This window comes from Hipposideros armiger, unplaced genomic scaffold, assembly GCF_001890085.2.
Source record: "Hipposideros armiger isolate ML-2016 unplaced genomic scaffold, ASM189008v1 scaffold_145, whole genome shotgun sequence".
NCBI classification, from domain to species: Eukaryota; Metazoa; Chordata; class Mammalia; order Chiroptera; family Hipposideridae; genus Hipposideros; species Hipposideros armiger.
Window position 1 is genome coordinate 1204751 of NW_017731495.1, and position 24418 is coordinate 1229168.

The 24418-nt window shown below is 38.4% G+C and overlaps 1 pseudogene; it reads right to left on the reverse strand.

The window, feature by feature from the left end:
• Nucleotides 1–9107: 9107 nt before the first annotated feature.
• On the reverse strand, nucleotides 9108–9944 carry LOC109387030 (60S ribosomal protein L21 pseudogene; annotated as a pseudogene).
• Between the last annotated feature and the right edge of the window lie 14474 nt (nucleotides 9945–24418).

The following is a 24418-nucleotide window of genomic DNA, read 5'->3' on the forward strand; positions in this document are numbered from 1 at the left end:
CATGAGAAACTGTATTAAGGGGTCGGGGCATTAGGAAGGTGAGAACCGCTGGTTTAGAGAATAATTATAGGAAAAACCATAGACTTGGAATGTAGAACCTGAACTTGGAGGATCTTAGGTGCCAGGTTAGGCATTTTAACTTTTTAGTTTTTCTTGCAAGACAGTTGTCGGGAGTAAGGGGAGGCTATTATTAAACAGTGAAGGGACATTATCAAATTTTGCCCTTCAAAAAGAGGACTTGAACAGTGAAATAAAATTCAGTGGGGAGGGAATTTAGAGCTGGGAAGATTGGGGAAAAGCCACTGCAACAGACCAGGCAAAAAGCATTGAAGTTCTGAAATAAAGTGATATGGGAATGGAGTGGTGGTGGGGCAAATGAGAGGGATATTAGGAAACAGAAATGAAATTTTGCATGTGATTGATTTGGAAAGGTGGGCAAGTGGCCAATTATATTTTCAGATTCAAATCTGGATGATTAGAATCATGTTTATGCCATTGACTGGGAGAGACAGCAGGAGGTAGATCACATTTGAGAAGGAAGTTGGTGGATCTCTTGAATATACTGAGTTTGAGATGCCAGGGAATAGGTAGGTGGGGATCTTCAATGAACAGGTTTGGAGTCCGGTAATATGTATGCAAAATATCTTATAAATATTAAACATGATTTTAGAATCTTGAAATAAAAAAAAAGAGCACTTGGTTCCCTAATTTAGAATCATCTTGCTGAAAGTCAGGACCTGATTCTTAATATCGAGGCGATATCTTTTGAATTAAAGAGACCCATATTAAAGTGAAGTCAGGGAAAGGAGATTATAATAAGCAGGGAAAGTATCTTCAAATTTTAAAAGGTCTAAAAGCATTTGGGCCTATTAGAAGACAACGATGACAATGATAGCTACTCTATACTAATAGTACCAGTACTAATACTTCTACAAGTAATAACAAGGGCTATCAGTAACACTTGTTGAGCTGGCATGTGATACATCACTGTGTTATATGAGTATCATGGCCTCTCTCATCTACTCTTCACAACACTCCATGAGGTGGGCCATTGTTCATTTCATTTAACAGATGAGGAAACTGAGGAGAAATACAGGATAAGACTCTTGCCCAAGTCACGCAGCTGGAATTTATTTGCAGGCCTGGATTCACTCTCAGCCACACAGGCAGAAACAGAGGCAGCAAAAAGCAGTCCTTAGCCTCTGTAAAACGCAACTCTGCCTGGAACAATGGTGCCATTTTCAGGTCCCAATTTAAAAAAGAAGAAGAAGAAGAAAAAAAAGAAGGACCTCTTAGTTGTCCAAAGAATATCAGCTTTGTTAAATTATTTCATGAAGGAATCTTACTACGTTTTAAAATGAGTTAGTTATCAGGGCCGGCTGAGTGGCTCAGTTGGTTAAGAGCTTGCTCAAGAGTGCGAGCTCTGAGCAACAGTGGTTCAATGTCCGGCCCAAGCTGAGTTGCCGCTGAGCTGCCAACAGGCGACAGGATGGCTCAGCTAAAAAAATAATAATAATAAAATAAAATGAGTTAGTTATCAGTGCTTCAGAATAGTATCCTGTAAAACAGGGGAGTAGTTTCAAAAAGGGAGATGGGAACTGGGGTAAAACAAGTTGACGCCTTAAAACAGTTTTATTTGAAGCTAATTATTTTTTCTTAGAGTTATTCCTTCTTAAAAGGGTGATATTTTCTCTGAAGTTAGTGCTATTTTGTGGGTTGATAGAAGGTCTATCCCATTGTCCCCGGAACTGAAAGTTGACATAACTCATAACGGACAGTGCTCTTGCTATGGGTGGGAGGGAGGGTGGTAGGAGAGAGAGAGAGAGAGAGAGACTAGAAGGCATGGTTTTCACTCAGTTGGCTTGTGTGGAGTGGCTTTGCAGGGCTTCTTTTGAGGTGAGAGCTGCAGGAGCTGTTGCTAATTAGGAACCTGCCATTTTGACTCCAAAGGCCTCCTCTGAGAGGGTTGGGTTACCTCGTCGGTTTAAAGAAGTAGGTTCAGAATCAGCTTCAGGCAGGCTGTTTGGAGACTTCTTCAAAACATGTGTGACCTTGGGCAAATCACTACTTTTCCTGGGTTAATACTTACCTATAAAAAAAGGATAATAATGTCTGACCTACGTTTTCCAAAGGGTTTTGTAAGGTTGAAATCAAATGATGGATGGGAATGTGTTATAAAAATGGTAAAGCAAAGGCAAGAAGGGATTTTACAAAACTTTTTATTTTTTTTCATACAAGTCGTTTATGTTAAAGGTTAAAATCCAATTTGTGAAATATAATCAATAATGCTGTAAATATTTTTTAGAGGGCCAGATGGACTCATGTCTTGTTAGGGAGACCACTTTATAGTTGGTGTAGAGGCCTGACAACTGCACTGTACATCTGAAGATAATGTTGAATAATATTGTATGTCAACTATAATTTAATACATGTATGGTCATGGGATGTGGAGTAGAGTGTGGAAATGAAGTCAATGGAATTGTAATAGATAAGTATGATATCGTGGGTGAGGGGACAGTGGATAGGGGTGCGGGGTTGTCACTTTGTGAGGGGTGAAAAGGATAACTATTGCATTGTTTTGCACACCTGAAGCTAATAATAATAATAATAATAATAATAATAATAATAAAGTAAAAAAAAGGTTAAAATCCAAGAATAGAAGAATATGTATTAAAAAGCATAAGGATTTTCCTCATCTTTTTAAATATAATTCCAATTCAGTTTCCCAGAGATATCTACTGTTTTGGTATGTGCGTTCTTTTAGGTTGTACATGCATGTGTGTGAGTGTGTGTGTGTGTGTGATCATATAAAGCATATGTTCTACAACTTTGTTTTTAATCACTAATATTATTTTCATCTTTCCGTGTTAGTGACACATATCCACCTCATATTTAACAGTTCCATAATATTCCATAATGTGAATTACCGTATATATTTCATCAGTCTTCTTACTGATACGTGTTTGGTTGTTTCCTTTTTCTCATTATTATAAATAGTGCTCCAGCAAACATCCTTGCAAGTAAGCCTTTGGGAATATGTGCAAATATTTCTGTAGGAAAGATTCTGAAAACTGGATGGGTTAAAGAGTATGCCCATTTAAAGTTTGAGGAGGACTGTCAAATCATCTTTGCAAAATTTTGGAACAATTTTTTCACACCAAACATTGTGTAAGAGTATATGTTCCTTTATAACTTCACTAACACTAGATATCAATCTTTTAAATTTGTGCTTATGTGAAAACCAAAATTATTTGCACAGTGTATTTTAATTAGCTTGAGTCCTTTTCCATATTTATTAGTGCTCTATAGATTTCTCATTGAGAATGAGGAAAGAGGCTTGGCCTTGATTTTTCCTAGGATTATTGTAATTATTATTGTTTGTTGACTGGGTACATGAGATCTCAATCAGCAAAGAAATGCACCTTTGAAACGGATGATAGTAACAGTGATGCTATCTAGTAATAATAATGCACTGGGTAATAGTAATGCTGTCTGGCTGGTAGCATTTTATGATGTTGGGTTCAAATCTAGGTTCCATTATTTCCTGGTTGAAACCTGGTGCTAAGGGCTTAACATATTGAATATCAATTTTTTCATCTTTAAAATGAAGACAATGCTATGACCCTCTCACAGAGTTATGAAGAATAAAATTCAACAATACAGAGGGTGCCAAAAAATGTATACACATTTTAAGAAAGGAAAAAAACTGTATTAAAATTGTAATGCTCAATATATACATACCGATGACAAAAGATGAATACAAGTCATATGTATACATTTTTTTGGCACTCCCGGTATATGTATTGAATCATTCTCATTAAATATGTCAAAGCCATCAAAAATGACTGTCAAGCCAAAGGATGCTTTCCGTGGAAATTATTTGAAGCTGAACTGGAGGCTTTCTATGAAGGCTTCATTGTGGCCTTGTGGTTTTCACTCATACTATTCCCAGTCTTCCTGAGCGCAGGCCCAGTACAGTGATGTCTCATGAGTTTGGAGGCAATATCCTAGAACTGTATCTCTCTCATCATCTCAGTGTTAAACATGACCCTGGGATGATATGGCCAAAAAGGTGCAGGCAGTATAAACAGGCCTCAAACTAACTGACATCTGGAAGAATAGGTTCTTTTAAAAGATTTGTGGGTTTGAGACTTGTGTTTCAAGGGGAACACTAACCTTCCAAGCTAAACATAGTACAGAAACACGTATATCACCTTTCAGAATTCCTTGTTTTGGGTATTAGTGATAAGAAATCTGTCATTTTAACTTGGGTTCCTCATAGCCACTGCAGTATTTTGGAAAGCCCACCAAGTGATGTCTTCAAACTCTTTATGGTTAAGCCTATAATATGAGCATTAGGAAACAGGATAAAACAAACCTGGTGAAAACCCCATATCATATACCATGAAGTTCAACTTAAGCATATATTTATTCAACCAAATCATACTAGTGAATGCCCAATTGAATGATGGGCACACTGCTGAATGTCTGTAATATAAAGATGTAGTATAAAGAAGATGGGAGAGTAAACATAGTTGATAAGTGTTAAAACAGAGATATCAGGTATCATGGAAGCAACAAGCAGTGACTGTTGAATGAATGTCCTAGAAGGTGTGACATGTGATTTTGGTTTGATGGGCAGGCAGTTCATCCAGCAGTGAAGAAGTCACAGGGGGTTCAGGTGAAGGGAATAATCCCTGAAAAAGGCATGAGGAATCACAGCATGTGGCAGGAGGATTGTGAGATGCCTGGATTGCAGACACATGAAAGTGAATCAGAGAAATGCAGTAAGTACTTTGAGTATAGCCCTCTCTTCAATCTCATCTTTGCTTCCCTTCCCAGGCCCACTGCCATCGTCTGAGTTCACACACTATTTACTCCAAAAGCCGACATTATGTCAAAGAGTATAAAGATTATTTACTCCCAAAGCTGACACTATCTCAGTACTTATAAACTGCTATCTTTCCTCTAACATCCCTAAACACAGTGTTGATTATGTTTGGGTCTATTTTCTCCACTGGTGCCTAGCATAGAGTCTGGGTTGATTCAGTCAAATGGTTGAATATGAGATGTGGATGAATAAATAAAAATAAAAACAACAAAATATTGATGAAGATTCACACTTCACATTTAACTCAGTGAGCTTGGCAATGGCTTCTTGGAATATGATGTTGAGATGTCGTTTCGGAGTCATGTGAAGAATTAAAGGGAAAGAATGTAGTTGTTAATTATGAAATTCTGCATGGACAAAGAAGAAGAAAATCATTGGTGCTCTTCTCATCACTTCCCATCCCACCCTTCACTCCCCACCAGCCTCCGGAAGTTTTATGATTTCATGATTTTATGCCATATATGTGTTGGGAAAAAAATGACAGTGGCTTACCATTGCCTGTAAATTTAAGCATAAAATATTTACTGTAGCAGTCAAGACTTTCCAACTCCTGACCCCTGTATACCTTTTCAGTCTCTTGTGTCAGTTTCTTATGTTTTTATCATCTTTATTATTTCTATCCCTCCCAATACCTTTGCAAAGTCATACGCCCTTCAATATTTACCTTATTTGCTATCCACTTTGGTAGTCACCTTTAATCACCTGAACCAATCACTAACTTAGATCTCCTATGAACTTTACTCTCCTGTGAATTATTATTGTGAGGTACAGTTTGATTGTCTTTGCAATGTTTATTTGTACATTTATAATCCCACCCCTTGCCCTTGCTGTAAGTTTCATGGGATCTTGAAATCCATCCCGTATACATTTTGTCACCACTGGTCATAGTACCTGATACACAGAAATGCTCAAGAATTATTTGTTGAATGAGTGAGTGAATGAAAGAATGAATAATTTTCCATGCCTTTGTTTCTTTCCAGTGTTCATATAATTTTAAGTTGCCTCTACTTTGATAAAAAACCTTACGTTTTTTTTTATATGGATAAAGTACCTTTTATAAAACTTAAAATACCTATAAAATTTCCTCAAAAGAAGCAATATTACTTTTACTCACAATCTGAGAGTTTTCATCATATGATGTATTGACTAGGTTTTTTTCAGCTCTCATTTTAAAAGTTAGATCCTAATTAACTTAATTCATCTACTTGATCTTTTAAGAGATTGATTTAATTTTAAAATGCATTATATTTACATTAAGATACTGAGAATATTTTAAAGTTTAATATTTATCTCTGTCTTCATTAATTCAGCTATTTTTCAAAATCTTGATTTTATTGGCAGCTCATTAACGAAAAGAAATGTTTCTGAAGGGAAAATTCCACCAGAGTTTTCATATTTTAGGAACACAAGTTCATGAAACAGGAAATTTGTGAGGATAATCTGGCTCCTAGCAAGTACTGTTATTGCTGTCCATCTTACTATGCACATTTTATATTGGGGGAAATTTATCTTTCAAGTTTTCCCTCATAGTTGATACTGACCACTGGTCAGCCTCACTATTATGATGATTATGTGGCTTTAGGCCATGTTTGAAGGTTTAATCCTACTAACACTTGAAACTCTTTCCCTCCTTTTCTAAACCAGAGCCATTTGTTCTCTTTTCTTTTCCATTGTTATTATATTCATCACAAGAGAACTCTATTGCCTGCAAATGCAACTTTCCAATCACATTCTAAACCCATTCCTATAAGAATGCACCAAGTTTATATTTCCTGGTACACATAATAAAAATGATTAATCATTACTTTTATTTTTTTACCCAATAGATTACTACATATAATGTCTTAAAAATTCTAAACTTTCCATTACCTCAAAAAACAAACAAACCAAAAACAAACAAAACAGGGCTTTTAGGTAGTATGTTTTGATTTGTATAATACAATAAGTTGGAATTGGAATGTTTATTTTATTGGAATTCTATTTTTTATCAGTTTGATCTATAGTGATCATATACTCATATTTAGATTAGAATCTCTGAGGGAAGAGATGATGTTTCCTTATTCCCTATTACTTGCTCTCTCCATGAGAGCATGAAGTACGCGAGGAATGCTCAATAAGCCCTTATGCAATGCAGAATCAGAGCGTTGTAGCAGTCCTGAGGAGTTCTGCAGGATTCTCTGCTTTCACCCCTTCCCTTTATAGGTAGGAAATCTCTCATTCCCGTATTCTTCCCCAAATGGCCAAAGCTTGCTGTTGAATATGAAAGCATGCCAGCATTAATTTTTCAGTATAACTTTATTTTTGATGATGTCATGTTACATTTTCCCCTACTTAAAGTGGTTTCAGTTGCAAAACAAACACGTCTTGCGTATATTACTTGAATTTAAATTCAGTTCCTTTTATTCAGTCCTCTGCTGACTCAAATGTATCCCTGAATCTTTCCATTCTCAATTCTACTACATGACTTTAATCCCAGCTAGCAACTCCTCTCACCTGCCAGCATTAATTTTAAATTCCCTACACTCAAAAAACAATATCGTGATCTCTTATGACCCATGAAGGAACAGTTATCACAAAGCACAGGTCCTGCCAATCAATATCATGCCTGAACATATTTATTATTTGAGACTATTTCTTAGACCTGGTAGCAGATCTCTAAGTTATATAAATCCCCAAGTTGTGCGTCTAGCCTCAACTCCTAGGACAGAGGAAGAAACTGAGGTCAGGTAAGAAGGAGAAGAGATTTTATTACAGTCATATAAGCAGGAAGTGGGAGAAAAGGAGCCTGATTCTAGTGTCCTTGACTTTACCCATTTCCTCTCCATGATATCACGGCCATCTCTCAGGAAGAGCACTGAGAACACCAGAGAGCACATTCAGGTCACACTGGTTTCTTGGAGTGTTGAAAATAAATTTAAAAGCCACCTGTCATGACATTTCCAAAACTTGCCATTTCAATACATTTTTCTCTATTTCAGTAGCTGAATCTATCAGGACCTCATTTTCTTCATCTCTAAAATGGGGCCAATAATCATTGGGGTTTTGTGAGGTTTAAAATTACATACATACACATATGTGAACTGACACGTTCGCAAACATGTTGCAATGATGTTGCTAACCTTTTTGATATCAGAGGGATTATTCATTATGAATTTGTACCAACTGGGCAAACAATTAACCAAGTTTACTATTTGGAAGTGCTGAAAAGGCTGTGTGAAAAAGTTAGACGACCTGAACTTTTCACCAACAATCCATGGCTCTTGCATCACGACAATGCACCAGCTCACATGGCACTGTCTGTGAGGGAGTTTTTAGCCAGTAAACAAATAACTGTATTGGAACACCCTCCCTACTCACCTGATCTGGCCCCCAATGACTTTTTTCTTTATTCAAAGATAAAGGAAATATCAAAAGGAAGACATTTTGATGACATTCAGCACATGAAGGACAATACGGCAAGAGCTCTGATGGTCATTCCAGAAAAAGAGTTCCAAAATTGCTTTGAAGGGTGGAATAGGTGCTGGCATCAGAGCATAGCTTCCCAAGGGGAGTACTTCAAAGGTGACCATAGTGATATTCAGCAATGAGGTATGTAATACTTTTTCTAGGATGAGTTCATGAACTTAATTGTCTGACTTTGTATAAACAGATAACATGTTCAAATATATGTAGGTACACACACACACACAGACACACATACACACACACACATTCACATTCACCCAAAATTGTGTCTATACATAGCATGTAGGTGCTCAGTAAACTTCAGTGATTATTACCTGCAAATCAAGTCTCCACAAAATTTCATTTGCTTTTGACTTTCAGGTCCTGGAGGTAAGACTGGAAAGATTTATAGGCTAGAAACAAACTAAAAACTTTCTCAAGAGTTATGATTCATTTCTTCCACAAATATTTATAGAATGTTCACTGTGTGGTTGCCAGTGTAGTAGGCTTTGGGGATAGAATGGTAACACTGAGATAGTTTTTGTTCTTACAAGACTTGTATCTCAGTGCAGGAACCAAGCAAAGAACTAACAAATAGGAGTATAAATAAAATAGATGCAACTCTAGAGTTCAAAATAAAAACCAACCAAACAAACAAAAACCCCACAAGAAATAGGAACAGAGTTGAGAGTAACAGAAGGGACTGACTTTAAAGTTTTCAGAGAAGGTCTTTTTTTTTTTTTTGAACAATAGAGATCTTTTATTTTTACATTTATGCCATGAATTCCTAGGGAATGGGCTCCAGCAGCTCAGGCTCCTTTCCATTGGTTCTCACAAAGTGTGCTTCTTGGGTGGGGCAGGCTGGCGTTTCAGTTGAACCCAGGTACCTTTCTCTTTGGCTTCTTTCTTTTTCTGATCATTTTCCTTCACCCATTTCAGGAAGCTGTCTCGGCTCTTAGAGTGTTTAATATGTTCAATACGAACATTAATTCTCTTGGCAAGAATCTTGCCCTTAACTTGTTTGTTTACAACAATGCCAACCGCGTGCTGAGTAACATTGTAGACCCTTCCAGTTTTGCCTTGGTAAAGTGTGGGGCATTCCTTTTTGAACAGTGCCCATTCCCTTGATGTCTGCAATATCACCTTTCTTGTAGATTTGCATGTATGTGGCCAAAGGAACAGCTCCATGTTTTCTAAAAGGCCTAGAGAACATAGAGCGGGTGCCCTTTCTCTTTTCCTTTGTGTTGGTCATCTTGACGAATTATTGGAAGATGGCAGTCCCACCGAAAAGAGGTCTTTATTTAAGCTGATTTCTAAAGAATGGGTAGGAGCTACTCACAAAACGCGGGGGAGGGGTGAGCATTCCAGGCAGAGAGGAATGTCTAACTGTCCTGAGATAGTATGGAGCTTGGAATATTCAAGGGACTACAAGTGTGGATCAGTGGGATTAGTGTGTGAACAAGTAAGAGAATGGCGAGGAATTAAATGGGAGAAATAGGCTGTGGGTTGACCATGTGGGGTCTTGTTGATCCTGGTTAAGGAGTTTATTTTTTACTCCGCGGATTTTATGGTAAGGCATTGGATGGTTTCAAAACCCCCTGATCTAATAAAGTGAGGTATAAGAAAGGCAGTTTCTGTTCTGTAGGACCTTTGCATCATTTTTTGTTTTCTGAGCAAAGTCCGTACTCAACCCTTTTCCCTCTGCTCTCCTCTTCCTTTCGTTTACACTTTTTTGTCCTTTCTGTGCTGGAAGGAAGAATAGCTGCTGCTTGGACCAAAATCCTTCCCACAGGTTTCCTGCAGGATAAATCCCTGCATGATCTTGAAAGAATGTTAACATGACTATCCAACAGATTGTTATACATGTTTTTCATTGTGAAATTATGTTTATTTTATAACAATTTAAAACTATCTACCTCGTGTTGTTGTAGAGTCTCAAATTTAAGGGTAGATTTGTCCTCTAGAGCAAAGAGGTATTTTGCTTCCACATGTATTATTTTCCCTTGCCTGTCCGAAAAGTGACTCACTTTGGATGAGAGCTCTTTCAAAATGGCATTGAGTGTGTTGGGGCATTCAGGCTTATGTTCTTAGATTCTCACGGACATTTTCTATACTCCTATATTTTTCTTCTTCAGTATAGGGATATGTATAGGCTTCTTCTTATGTGCTCATTTGGAAGCTGTTGACTGGGCTGAGAAGGACCCAAAGTTGGTATCTGTTCTCAGCATCAAAGAGAACCATTATCAAATAGTGATATCTACTATGGGCGTAGACTGAGCAAGGGGGGTCCCATACGTTTGCCAAACATTCTTTAGGATGTTAAACACTTCACATAATGAAGATGAACTGACACACAGCAGGTATGTGAATTGATATGTGGTAGTTCCATATTTATTAAAACATAGACTCTTTAACATTTTAAAGTACATTAGGACAGCTACAGTAATCTATATTTGTATTAAGAGAACATGGTTAAAGTTATTTGAGGAGTTGGAAATATTGCCAAATATTTGGAAGCACTGTTCTCAGTAAATTTATAAATTAATGGGAGACAAGACATATATTCGTGGAGTAATGGAGAGGAAATCATATTCAATACTAGCTTTGTCACCAAACTGTGATAAAGATTTAAAAAAAAATCTGGAGTGTAAAGCACTGTTGTGATTAAGAATGTAGATTTTGCCATTAGCTGTTTGGATCATTCTGTGTCTGGCACTGACTAACTATGGCAGATAACTTCAGTTTGCCCACTGTCTGCTGTTCTGGGTCCTACCCTTTGCTCCAGGAGACTGGCATACATGGAATACATTGATAGACCCTCCGTTGTCTGGTTTCTAGTTCATTCATCCACTGGGAGTCCTGGCAGGAGATCAGGGAGGAGGAGAATGGGGGTGGAATCTGGATTCCTCTAGTTTCCTCGGTGTAGGGTTGCCTAGGGCTGACTGTGTCTTTCAACTATAAATTCCATCTTCTTTCTTTAGAAGTCCATGTAACTGTTCCCTCTCCTCCCCTTTTCAGGCCTAAATTATGGACTCTGGGGTATTACCTTGTCCCTTACTTCTTTGGGAAACTCTGCCCACACCTTTGTAAATAGTTGTTTTATTAACTTCTCTTTAAATTACCCGAATTCGGACGTGCCATCTGTTTCCTAAAGCGACTCTCACTGATGTGCTAGCTGTATGATTTTGACCAAAAAAAATGTAAACTATGCTTCAGTATCTGCATCTCCAAAGTGGAGGTAAATTCATTTCTCATACACGCTGAGCCTATGCACAGGGCGTGGATTAGAATGATTGCGCTCACCCACTATTTTCTGAAGCTCGAGAGATTCTGCCTCTACTGCCGTTCATACCCTTTCCCCAGAAGTAACTTGGACTTCCTTAGTTATACCAAACATCTGAACAGTTTCTATGTGAAGCAAGGACTGCACGACTAAAACCACTTGAAAACTGCTGGACTTAGATGATTGCAGAGCCCTTTACAGTCCTAAAAATTCCTTTTTCTGTCAGGCTGTTATTTTATGTACAGAAACCGCTGTTACTTTGCGTTCCAGCCTCTGAGCAGGGCTGGACGTTCGGTAGGCTGAGTTAGCTGTGGGCCAGCCAGGCTCCTGATTTACTATCTGGGCACAAGGAAGAGTCCAGTTAATTCTCCAGGATCATATTCCCTTTTGCAAAATGTTTTCATGGTGTAGGCTGGAGAGCCGGGGGTCCCATAAATACAGAGTGAGTAGGAGGTCAAACAGCTGCCTGCAGCGGTTTCGCTGTGGCCTCCTCGGCACTCAGAGCCCTCGGGCAAGGATTGCCTGTCAATGTGCTGAGCGCTGAGACCAGCCTGGAGTAGCTGTTAAACCTTGCGAGTTGTTCAAATCCAGGAACACTCTGGGAACATTCCTGCTCATGGCTTGTTGCTTCACTCAGCCTCGTAAGTTAATCTCTTGTACTCCCTTTTCTCTATAAAGGAGTAGAGGAAAGGTATGAACAAATTCTGGGGTGTGCCGTAGGCTAGAGATTTATTACAACATTGGTGGGATGATGAAGCCCTCAGAAGCACTGATACAGCATGCCAAAGGAAAGATCTGGAAAACTGAATCAGTTACACTGATTCAGATTTGCTCTTTACAACCGTGCGAGTGCCTGTTTCTGCTTTAAGTTAACATGTTTCCAACAAATAGATATGAGTACCTACTGTGTGCCCCAAAGTATGTTACACATTGTGGAACATGAAATGAATTTGATAAGGCTCCTGTGCTGAGAAGCCGAAACCTCTCCCGTATTCAGATAACTGCAATATGATTGGCTTGCTAGAGGCAACCTCCCGGTCGGCTTCTTTCCTAGAGGTAGTCCTAAAAGGCTGAGTGGGCCGGGATGCCTAGTGGCTGATCTTGGGAACTACTTGGTTTTGCATTTCTTCAGTACATCCCTGGCTGTATCTCGGGACCCTTTCTGTACCTTCATTTCCCTGTACCTTTCATTGCTATAGTCAAGTTTATTTAACTTCAGGCAGTTTTGCTGTCATAATACACACATATTTTTTTTTAGTACTTTTCTTTCTTTTAGCTATTCATACCAGGAAATCTTCTACCCTTTTCCCCCCTTCTCATTCCATTTGTGAGCCAATAAAAGACTCTAATCATAGCTAAGTGTATATACAGGAAAGAAAGTCAGACGTTTTTAAGTAAAATTAGCCAGAAAGAATCATAGCTTGAAACCACTAGGGCCCTCGTAATCATCTTCAGAATTTCGGCAAATTTATTTCTGCTTTTCCAAGCATGAAATTCAAGACTTTAAAAAACAAAAAGTATAACATATTTTTGTTTGTTTATTTATTAGGAACTTTCACTACATTTTTGGGAGGGACACAAAAAAGGGGAAGTCACATATTCACATGGTTATGAGGCAAGACTTCACAAAGAAAGTGGCATTTGAAGTTGATTCTTTGGGATATAGTTATATGAAGATGGACATGTGGGTTGTAGAAGGTGTATTAGGCAAACAAACAAACAAAAAAGCAAAAACCAACCAAACCAAACAAACAAACAAAAGCTCTTACACCTATACACTCAAAGCTCAGAGGTCACCATGGTTCCACTGCACTTGGACCAGCTTGAGTTACAGCAATCTCTTTGACTATAATCACTTGTGTGCATTTCTCTCTGTCTCTAACCCTCTGAACTTTTTACAGAAAGGGGAGGTCTCACCCATGTTTTTATTTTCAGAGTTTAACACAATATCATACATGCATAGGCGCTCATTCAGTGATGAAGAATGAGGGATAAATTGTCAGGATAAATTACACTGAGGATACCAAGTTATTCTAGTTTGACAGGAGTGAGGATTGGTTAGAGAAGAAGTGGGATCTAATGTTAGAAAGGTAGATGGGCACAGACGATGGAGGTCTAATACACCGAGGTACTAAATAGACTGTGGAGAACCACTGAAGGTTATGGCGGGAGGGTGCAGCACAAAGAAACTAGAGTTCCGGAAAATGAATGTGGTATCAGCTTGCAGGACAGATTGGTGGAGGAAAGGGGTAGACCAGAGATCCAGAGACCAGTGATGGGACAAAAAAAACAAAACAAAACAGGTGTCAGAGTGGTCTACAGGATATTTAAAAAGTTATTTAACAGTTTGATACCCTAAACAACTGGCTTCAGCCTGCTTTTCCCTCCAGAGCACTGCCCATCTTCCCAGACCTGAATCCTAGCTTGCCACTTAGTATGCATAAGACCTTGGACAAGTTACCTAAGTCCTTTAAATGCATTTCCAATGTGTGTTTACTATAAGGATTAAGGAGATTTAAAAAAAAAAAAACAAAAAACTGTATAGTGTTTGGCATGGTGCTTGACGAGTGGAAAATATTCAATACATAATACTTATTAGCACTTTTGCTATTATTGCTTTTGAAGTCTGTAAGTAACAGTTTAATGCTGTAGGGTGGAATGAGTGTCCTGTACATTTTTCCTGGGTGTTCTAAGTCAAAGAACTGGATCATGATTCATAAGGTTTGATTGATTTGATGGGAAAGATCACTTCCCATTTGTCTCTTAGCAAAATAACAAGTTTTCAAGCAAATATTACACACAGAGAAGTCATCAGCGGTAGGGTATCACGGCAAACTCTAGCTGGAAGTTTGTCTCAGAGGAGCAGTGTGACCTTGGGAAAGCCACGTCATCAATCTGCATCCCATTTTCTCAGCTAGAAAGTGAAGGGGTTGGACTAAATGATCTTTAAGTTCCTTTCTAACCAGATAGTAAATGATTTTTCAAGTTGCTTATTAAATTTCCAAGCTCCATCAAACAGCTCATTATGTAGTCTGCTTGCTCATTTAATGTCTCTGTATATTTTTCATCCTAGATTTTTATTTGGTGCATTTTCATTAGCACTACAGTTTTTTTAACATTGCTTTCTGTAGATGATAGCCGCGTGCTTGAGGGTGGGAGCAGGACGATGTGGGAGAGAGGTAGGGAGTTTGGGGAAGGTCTAAGACTCCAACTTTGTTAGTGGGAAGATTGCTTTAAGCGTTTTCTCAAAATATCTATTAACTCTTGCAGCAGCTTGAGTGCTGGAGGTGAAGTTGGACAGCATTAGTCTTGTTTGAATTTATTTACATCAACTAATTGCCATGAGAAAGAAGCACTTCTAGAGGGAAAAGAGATTGGGCCTGACTCCTTTTTCTTTAAGATGCAAAGGTATTGAAATATATGTAATGGATTAGGATGGCCTTGATAAAAGCCAAATTGTGGGAAACAGCAATGAGGTGCTTAAAAGGAAACTCATTTTTGAGACATAAAAAATCCTGATAGAGGGAGCCTTTCTCTCATCAGTGGCTAAGCTTTGGAGGAGAGGAAGTCTTGATTCCTCTTGAAGCCCAGGATTATTGACATTGGAACCATTTTGACACAACCACCCTGACACCTTGGATATGCCTTAGGGGAAAAACAAAAACATTCATATATGTTTTAATTGAAGAAATGTCTTGGGCAGCCAGTTAGCTCAGTTGGTTAGAGCACAGTGCTCACAACACCAAGGTTATTGGTTTGATCCCCACATGGGCCAAGGAGCTGCCCCCTCCACAACTAGATTGAAACAACTACTTGACTTGGAGCTGATGGGTTCTGGAAAAACACACTGTTCCCCAATAAAATAAAAAAATAAAAAAAAAGAATGTCTCCACTAACACATGGAAACTCTTAGACATCCAGCAGTTTTTCTATGGGACTACTAACTGAGTGAGTATAGCTGAAAGCTAACAACCTATTCCTTCACCACACATCATGAAACTACCTTTGCTTGGGAAATCCGTGGAGCTCTCTGCTCAAAAGCAATGTGAAAATGTATGCAGCAATACCACCTGGAATTACTTCTGTGATTCAATTTACTATATTTTACAGGTGGGGGATGGAAGCCCAACTTCACCACCAGATACTCACTGACAATGATGTTAATTAAAACCAACAAGCAGAACTGTTGGGGGGCAGCAAATATAAATACTAATTTTAGTGGGCGTCAAGTTCAATCTTAAGGGCTATATTCCTCTCTTCAGGTGAGAGGCAGCAGATAAGCAATGGCTCTTGGACACATGAGCATTCTTCGAGATCCTTATAAATCTTTGGGGAAACATATTTGTAGCACATATAGGAATTATTGCTCAGGGTAGGGTAGGTGAGACTACAGAGCCATTGCAAATTGTGTATTGATGTAAGTGTGACTTCATCTGAATACAGGCCCATATTAAATTAGTATAGATGCCCTCAGCAAGCATAGAGAAAGTTTAAAATGTTTTGAAGGTCAGTTATATTTATTAATATAAAATAGTAACAGGGCATTCTGCATTTACATAGTAGGTAACATGAAACCACCCCTTACAGAAAGATCCTCTCTTAGTGTGGTACTTTGTAAGGCTGAGGAAAGTGCCTTATAAATCTAAGTGGCTAACCTGTCTATATCAGATGATACCCACATTCCCTACACATCTTTATCTTCTTTCTGCATCAACACAATAGTCATCGGGCAATCTTCATGACTGAGAAGGGCAGGTAATGTTATTTTTATCCGTTTTAAATGGAATTGAACAAGGGCTCAGAAAGGACTAGCAGTTTGCCTGAAGTCACACTGGGGTTAATAGTGGAATGAGGGTTCCAAGTTTGGTCTTCTGATTCTACAGTGTTATTTGATCTCTTCTGTGCTCACTGGGACAAACTGAGGTATGGGTGGGGAGGTGGGGGGAGGGAAGTTCCATTTTTCATTGGAAAAGGGGCAGTCGTTCTAGACCAGTTGTTAAAACTAGCGTTAAGCTTAAAACAAAAAACAAACAACAAAAAAACTCTTTTTCCACAAACTAGTCATCAGCCTAGACCAGACCTCCCTGGAAGTCCAAGTGTGTGTGTGTGTGTGTGTGTGTGTGTGTGTGTGTGTGGGTGGGTGTGTGTGTATGCGCACAAGAGCACAAGGATCCTGGGATTATTTCTGTGATTAATATTATTATTTCTAATAAGCATGGCCAGACAGTAAGAATCCTCCCTTGTTTCCAGATGCAAAGGAGAATTTTAAGATCTGGGTCATTTCATTTCCTCTTGAAGCTTGGAAATTTAATTTTCTTAATTTTTCTCCTTTCTGTTGAATTCAAGTGGCTTATTATTAATTTTCCAATGTATTTGATATTTTTCTTTGTAACAGCTTGGATTGCATATGGGTTTAACCATGAGACTGAAATCAGATAATGACTGAGTTTAGATTGCTTTCTACAGAATACCTGAAAAACAATGATCAGTATCTTTTAAAACATGAAATGTAGAATTTTGTATATATACATATGTTAAAATTACACTGATGGTAACCACTCTGAGCACCACTTGTAATTGCAGAAGTCAAATGTAATTTGTAGTCATCTTATGTTATTGGTATATATTATTAAAATTTTAATACAGCTTTTTTCTTTCTTAAAATGTGTACACATTTTTTTGGTACCCCGTGTGTGTGTGTGTGTGTGTGTGTGTGTGTGTGTGTAAAGTATTTTTAAATGAGTCCTTTTATGGTTAAGGGAGTGTATGCTTGTTTGAGTTCCTGTTGGAAATAAATGCCCCTGAGAACGAAAACTCATGGCTTCTCCTCTATCAGGCTTTTATTCCATGGGACTTGGCTTTTTGGGTTAACTAGTGGTAATTTCAGGAGGCTCTGAGGGAATTAGACCTAAAATATCCCAGTTCCCTGATAGGCTAGATCCAGAATGTGAGTAAGCCCCACGCAAGAGTCAGCATGGCAGAGGAAAGAGTATATATCATGGTGAAAAGAACTGGGTTTGGATTGTGACGCTGCATCATTATGAATATGACACTTTGGGCATAAAATTAAATAATACAAGCCTGTGTTTCTTTCCCTGTAAAATGTGACTGATCGTATTTCCCCACCTGACTTCAAAGAATTTTCCTGGGGGCCTAGATAATAGTAAGCCTGAAAGTGTTTAATAAAAGTTGGTATCATTTAGAATTCTTTGGATATAAGCGACAGAGCCTGTCTAACGTAAGCAAAAAAGGAATCTTTTGGAAGGCCCTTGGGTAATTCACTAAATGGAAGGACAGAGCTGGGATACCAGGTACGGAAGCTCAGGAACCAGGGCTGGACCAGGGACCTGAATGACAGGAACCAGTGGGTGGTCTTGACAGGACGCCATCACCAGGATGAATCAGTTCTGCCTTTCTCTCTTTGGGATCTTCTGCTCAGGATTCAGAATCCCTGGAGAGAGACCAAGACCCAGTGTCCCCATCTTGGGGCAGAAGCCCTCCCCCTGGATTAGCTAGGGTAAGGCATCTTGATGAACAGATCATCAAGACCATCAATCCTGAAAGAAAGGAAATGCTATTAGGGACAAGCTGGGAATGGAGGCTGGGCGCAAACACATAATCACAGTGAGGGCTGCCCAGGGGTTTGGTGGGAGGGCAGGCTGCTGAGAGGGTGTAATGATGACAGTGAGGGGCGGGGGCAGGGAGACTTCTGATTAGCTCAGGCTTCTCCAGCAGGGGTGCATACTTTGGGGGAAGGGTGAGGTAGTGTGAAGGAGGAGGAAAGGAGGGTGGTTAAAGGAGAGTGGGGAGGGCATTTGAAAGATAGACAGCGGTAATGTTGCTTACAGAATCTTGTTTCATATAACATCTCAAGATAAACACAGACATTATCAGTCATTATTATTTTTTTTAGTTGGTTCTCCTAATTCTTCAAAAGTGGGAAAATCTATCTTGCATGCACCCTAGGGTTGCAGGAAAATACCTGAGAGGAATCTACATTTGGAATAGCTGGACCTCTGCCACATGTCAGCCAGAAATGCTCCTAGTTATGTGTTTTATGAATTGGGGTTTCATGTGTGAATCTCTTTAGGGTAGGGGAAAAAAAAAGAAGACTGCTGCTAAAAATAGATAACCAGCATCTGCTAAAGGAAAGCATGACTTTTTTTTGAATAGCACATTTAGTCTCTTCAAACTGTCTCTGTCTCCTTCAACAGCTGGGCAGCTGGGTACATGAGCACAATATTGCTTTATTGTTTGATTCACATCAATATTACCTCAGCATTGTTCACATACTTCATTTTGCACTAGCCAGAAAGAGCTGCATTTATTTACCTGCCAAGATGGTTTGTTGAAATAACCGTGAATCGTGCTTGATCTAGTTGGTCAACAGGGGAATTTAATAGGCTTAGGCAAATTGGGCTTCTTTGCTGAAAAATATCTCCTATCTTGGTGTGTGCCCCTGAAAGTTTCAGCTGCCGGAATTCCCAAACTTCCTTGAAACCTGGGAATTATTTTAGCTCATTTGCTTCCCCTCAGTATCCATTAACATTTCCATGGGTTTTTCAGAGTGAATAGTTCTGTCGGGTGACCTGGAATGAGGTTAGAGAAGAAGTATGTGCTACCTGGGAGGATGGCAGGCTTAAGGATGTGAGTCTTCTTAGCTTTTCCCTAAGCAAAACAAGTTACACGATATTCTTAGGTGGCTCAAAACAATCTGAGCAAAAAACTTCATGTAAGGTCAAGTCAGTACTAAAACAATGATACTTTAGGCATACGGTAATCTACCACTTGGCTTTCAAGAGGCTATATAACATGCTTATTCAATTTTATATTTATTCTATGTAGCTACACACTCAGGGTCGGAATGTAAATAATGCTATTGCCATATCTGTCTGTCTCTCTATCATGTCTATCATGTCTTTCTCTCTCTCTCAAATATACCACTCTACTTGTTTTAGTCTATGTATTCTGTTAGCCTTATAAAATTCTTTGTATGAATTATAACTGTGTATATCCAGATGCACTTATATGCATATGTCACTAGTATGGGGATAAAAAAGGTCTGTGCATCATGATTTCTCCTTGCTTGATAGAGGTTGTCTGGTGAAGAGGAGAAACCAAACAAGTTATATAACAGAGCATGCTAATGAAAAAGGGAACACTGGAAAAATTTTTGAATGAAGATTATAGGGTATAGAATCCTGTTTATATTAAAGTTATTTCTCTTCTTTTTTTATATGTGAAATCTGAAATACATTTTTCGTAGGTGAAACCTGAAATATACTTTTGAAAATGCTGAAAGTATTAAAACAGTATAAAGGAGTGAAAAAATCCCAACACAAATCCCACCACTCCGAGGCAACTGATGGCATCTCTATAGATTTCCATTCACAATTTTATCTCCTTTCGTCTTTCATTTTCACAGTTGTGTTTATGCAACATGTACAGTTTCATGCTTTGCTTTGTTCAGTAAATAGTATGCCACAGACCCAATCTTTCTGAATGTTTGTTTAATATTTTACATAATCTCAAAATCTAGATTTTCAGAAATGCAGATAATGACTAAACATATACACAGTTTTGAGGCTCTTAACCTCCAGAAAATTCTGGTAATTTACATTGCCATTTTATATTTCAGTTTCTACTCTCATTCATAGGTTCTAAAGCCCTCAAGGGGAATTCATATCCCATTGTTAGCATGATTGACTTTTTCCAACACTGAATTGATAATTTTTATTGATTTATGAGTTTGATAGTTTTCTTCTACTTTTTATTTTTGTATTTCTTTAATTATCAGTAGCATGCTTTTCATGTGTTTATTGGCCATCAGTATTTCACTTTTTGTGAATTATCTATTCATGTATTTGTCTATATTTTTTATTCCTGTATTTGGATATTTTTATTCCTTTATTTGTACTTTATACTTGAATTTACATTCTTTTACTCTCTTATGGATTAAGGATTTTCACAATTCATTAAATGAATTGCACATAATTTTCACAGCTTGTCATATACTTTTTAACTTTATTGCTAAAGTTTATTATTATTTATTGTATTTTTTTAATGCGTGGGCATTTTAAGGTGCTATATGTTCACATCTATCCCTTTATGATTTCTGCCTTTAATTTTATGCTTAAAAAGGTTTTCAGCATTTCAGAATCATATAAATAATCTCCTACATCTTTCTTTCTTTACACCCCAAGTTGATCCTCCCTCAGGGCTTGGACCCTTGAGTCCCTTGGTTGGAGAGCCCCTCCCCAGATCTCATATGGCTAGTTCCTCATCATGCCCGTCTCTTTCAAAGAGGCCTTCCTGACCATTCTACCTTAAAGACTGGTCTGCTATCACTCCTGGTTCCTTGACCGTATTATATTTTCTCCCCAGGACATAGTAATAACCAACATGACTTGTTCATTTGTTTGTATACTTGTTCATTATCTGTGACCCCAGAATGTAAGTTCCATGGGAACATGGGCCTTGCCTATCTATTTCACCACTATTTCCCCAACCTTGAGAATTGGATTGGCCTGTCATGTGATACATATTCAATAGATTGATCTGTTCCTCGGTCAAATGAATGAATAGATTTGGTGTGTGTTATTAGCCAAGTATTAGAATGTAAGGATAATGACAACAGTAACAGCTAACCTTTACTGGGTTCATATTTTGTGATAGTCAGCTACGTGGTGTACAAGCATTGTTTCCCACAGTCCACCAGATAGGATCTGCTTATTGAGTACATATTGAACTTTATTACTGCAATTAATAATAGTGGGTGCTATTATATCTCCCACTTGCAAGTAAGGAAGCAGAGGCACTGAGAGTTTAAGTAAATGACTAAGGCCAAACAGCTAGCAAGCTTGTATGTTGTAGCTTTATAATATATATTGCATATTTCTCTGCTCAGTTCCTCTGGAGAATTTTTTTTAATTTATTTTAATTAGTTTATTTTACCAGGGGAACTCCTGGGTCTTTCTTTCAGCTTCTTTTATTGCTTTCCAAATAGTGTTACTGGACTCTTGATTAGAATCGCATTAAACCTCTTCATTCATTTGGGAAGAGCTTCATCTTTTCAAAATGAAGTCATTCTCTTCTAGCAACAGTGTCTGTCTTTATCTCTATTATTTTATAACCCTTGAAAAAGTTTTGTAGTTTTTTTTTCTCATAGGTACTGCTTATTTTTTTACAATTAACTTTATAATGAACCATTGTATGTTTTCCGTTGTGATAAATGGGATACTTTATGTTAAAATTTTGAATTATTTATTATAAAGTAGTGCCATCAAATGATTGTATGGCCATATATTTATTAGCAATGAGTTTTTGTTTCAGTCATTCTGAGCCCTATTGGCATCTTCAGAGAAATTCGCTCACTGCCCCGACAGATGGGTAAAAGCAAATATTAAAGTCAGGAAACTACCAATAGAATGATTATTAAAAGTCACACACATTATCATCATCGTCGTCATCATCATCATCATCATCATCATCATCATCCTTTAACTTTTTTAACAACAGCATTACATGACAAGGTTTTTATCAGCTCATAAAACTGTTGCTCCCTTGTGAGCCCTCGCCTTTTCACTATGAGTATCCCCATCTCCCACATTAACTCTGAGAAATTTGCCCAGTGCTGTTCCACAAATAAAGATCCTCGAAAAAGAAAAGATAATAAGGAATGGGATATAAAAAAGAGTTTTTCTATTTGGTTTGAATCCGACCATGTTTCACCTCTCTAGGTATGTCTTACCTCTCCTAAAAACTCTAATACTATGAGCTTCAACACGGGCCTGTTGGTGGGGAGGGATGGCCTAGTGGTTAGAGTGTGGCCAGTCTCCCCCCCCCAAGCTCCTCCCTCTGGTTTGGATCACTTTTGTTCTTGTTTTTGTTAGAAATGTTTTTCTTCTGTATTAAATGAGGCAGTCTACCTTTTTTTCTTAATAAATAATGTGCAGTGACCATAACTTATTTTTCAAAAATTGAAGCCATTGTTCTGCCTGAGAAGATACTCTCCAATATGTATCCTTTTCGTCCTTCAGCTCCAACTTAGTTAGAGAAGGTGATAGGATAGGGCTGACTGTGATGAGGAGGAGGCCTTGGATAGCCCTGCAGTCTAGTCAATGGAGAATCAGCCTCTTCCTGTGGAACAAGCACAGGGTTTGGCATCAGACAGCCCTCAGCACGAATTCTGCCTCCAGCACTTACAAGCTGTGTTATATTATGCAGTTTAACCTTCCTGAGCTTTAATGTCTACAGTTATTATTTGGGAGGTAACGGTATCCAAGATTTTGTTTGTCATTGGGACTAAACAAGACCATCTATGTTAAGAGCTGAACACAGCACTTGACAGATGCAATGTCAAAGGCATCATGACACTCATGATTATTATACTCACTCAGGTCAGGTCCAGGAAAAAAAACAAGACCAATTAAGTTCTGATAAAGAGATGTCTCTTGGCTAGTTTAAAATATTCTCTGTAGTAGAGCTATTTTCCTTAAAAGGAGATGATTCTCTCTAACTGTGACTATACAGTGTATGGAGAAGGAGACAAGGTGACTTTCATCCTTCCTATATGCTGGTAGCTTTGCTTGCACATGATGACTGGTAAATGTCTTCCAGGCTCTGACATTGGATGGTTTCTTCATAATTTTCCATTTCTTCAACGTGTTAAATCATAAACTAGAGCAATTTTGTTGGGCCATGGCGGGCCTATCTGTGATGTTGAGTAATTGCTTGGCAAACAGAAAAGATTGCCTTCTATATTTAAACATGTTTATCAATCATGCCTTCCAGACACCATCTGCCCAAGAAGGGCCACGGCAAGTGGAGGTCCAGGGAAGGATGGCTTTGGGAGGAAGTCTTTCCCAGGAGCACAGAACAGAACCGCCTGGTTCTAATGATTGTTCAAGGTGGATGAGGAGGGGGAAGGGGAAATGTGTGCTCACATAAAACCCTTGCTTGCTTATTAATTGAACAAGGCAGGTGCCAGGCTGCTTTAAATTCTGCTGGCAGTCTGCAAAATGTGCCATTTTCCCTGCTAATAAGTCCTTCAACACAGGAGACATGTCTAGCAATCTTTACAGCAAGCAATAAAGGAAAGATTCAATTAATACGAACCCTGAGGTTAACTTTAAAAGTCTCCTACAAGTAGAAGGTTGAAAGGAAAGATGAGAAAAGGAATGAAAAGAAGAAAATGGAGCTCGCTGTCATTAGGGATTTTTCAAGAGCACAGTTGCTAGATTCAGAGCCGACTCCTTAGCCTGGGATTCAAGGTCATTTTCATGTCTGTAATGCTCTACCTGGGACACTGCCTCTGGTAACTGTGACAGTTAGGCCCGGGAAGGAGGCTGGAGGGGGAAGGAGGTTTATTTTTCATGTCTCTGTGGCTCTTTCCACGTTCATCCTCGTAGATATTCTCATTTCTGCTTACTAGCTGATACCCAAAGAAAGTTTGGGGAACTTGCCTAAGGAATCCAGGTAGTGAGTGATTGAACTTGGCTTAATTCCACTAGCATCGTAACTATTTGCTTTCATGCCTTTACCCTCCTAATTACCTGAACGCTCCTTAAGGGCAAGGTTTATTCTTTATGTAACATTTTCTGTTTATTCTTTCTTATTAAAACTTATACATGCTCTATGTAGAAAACTTGGTAACCAAGGAAAGCCAAAGACATTTAAGCACTTAAACTTGCATGTATTTTCATTCATAACTTGACTTGAATGCTTCCATTCATTTGTGTGAGTGTGTGTGTGTGTGTGTGTGTGTGTGTGTGTGTGTGTTCATGTGTACATATTATACC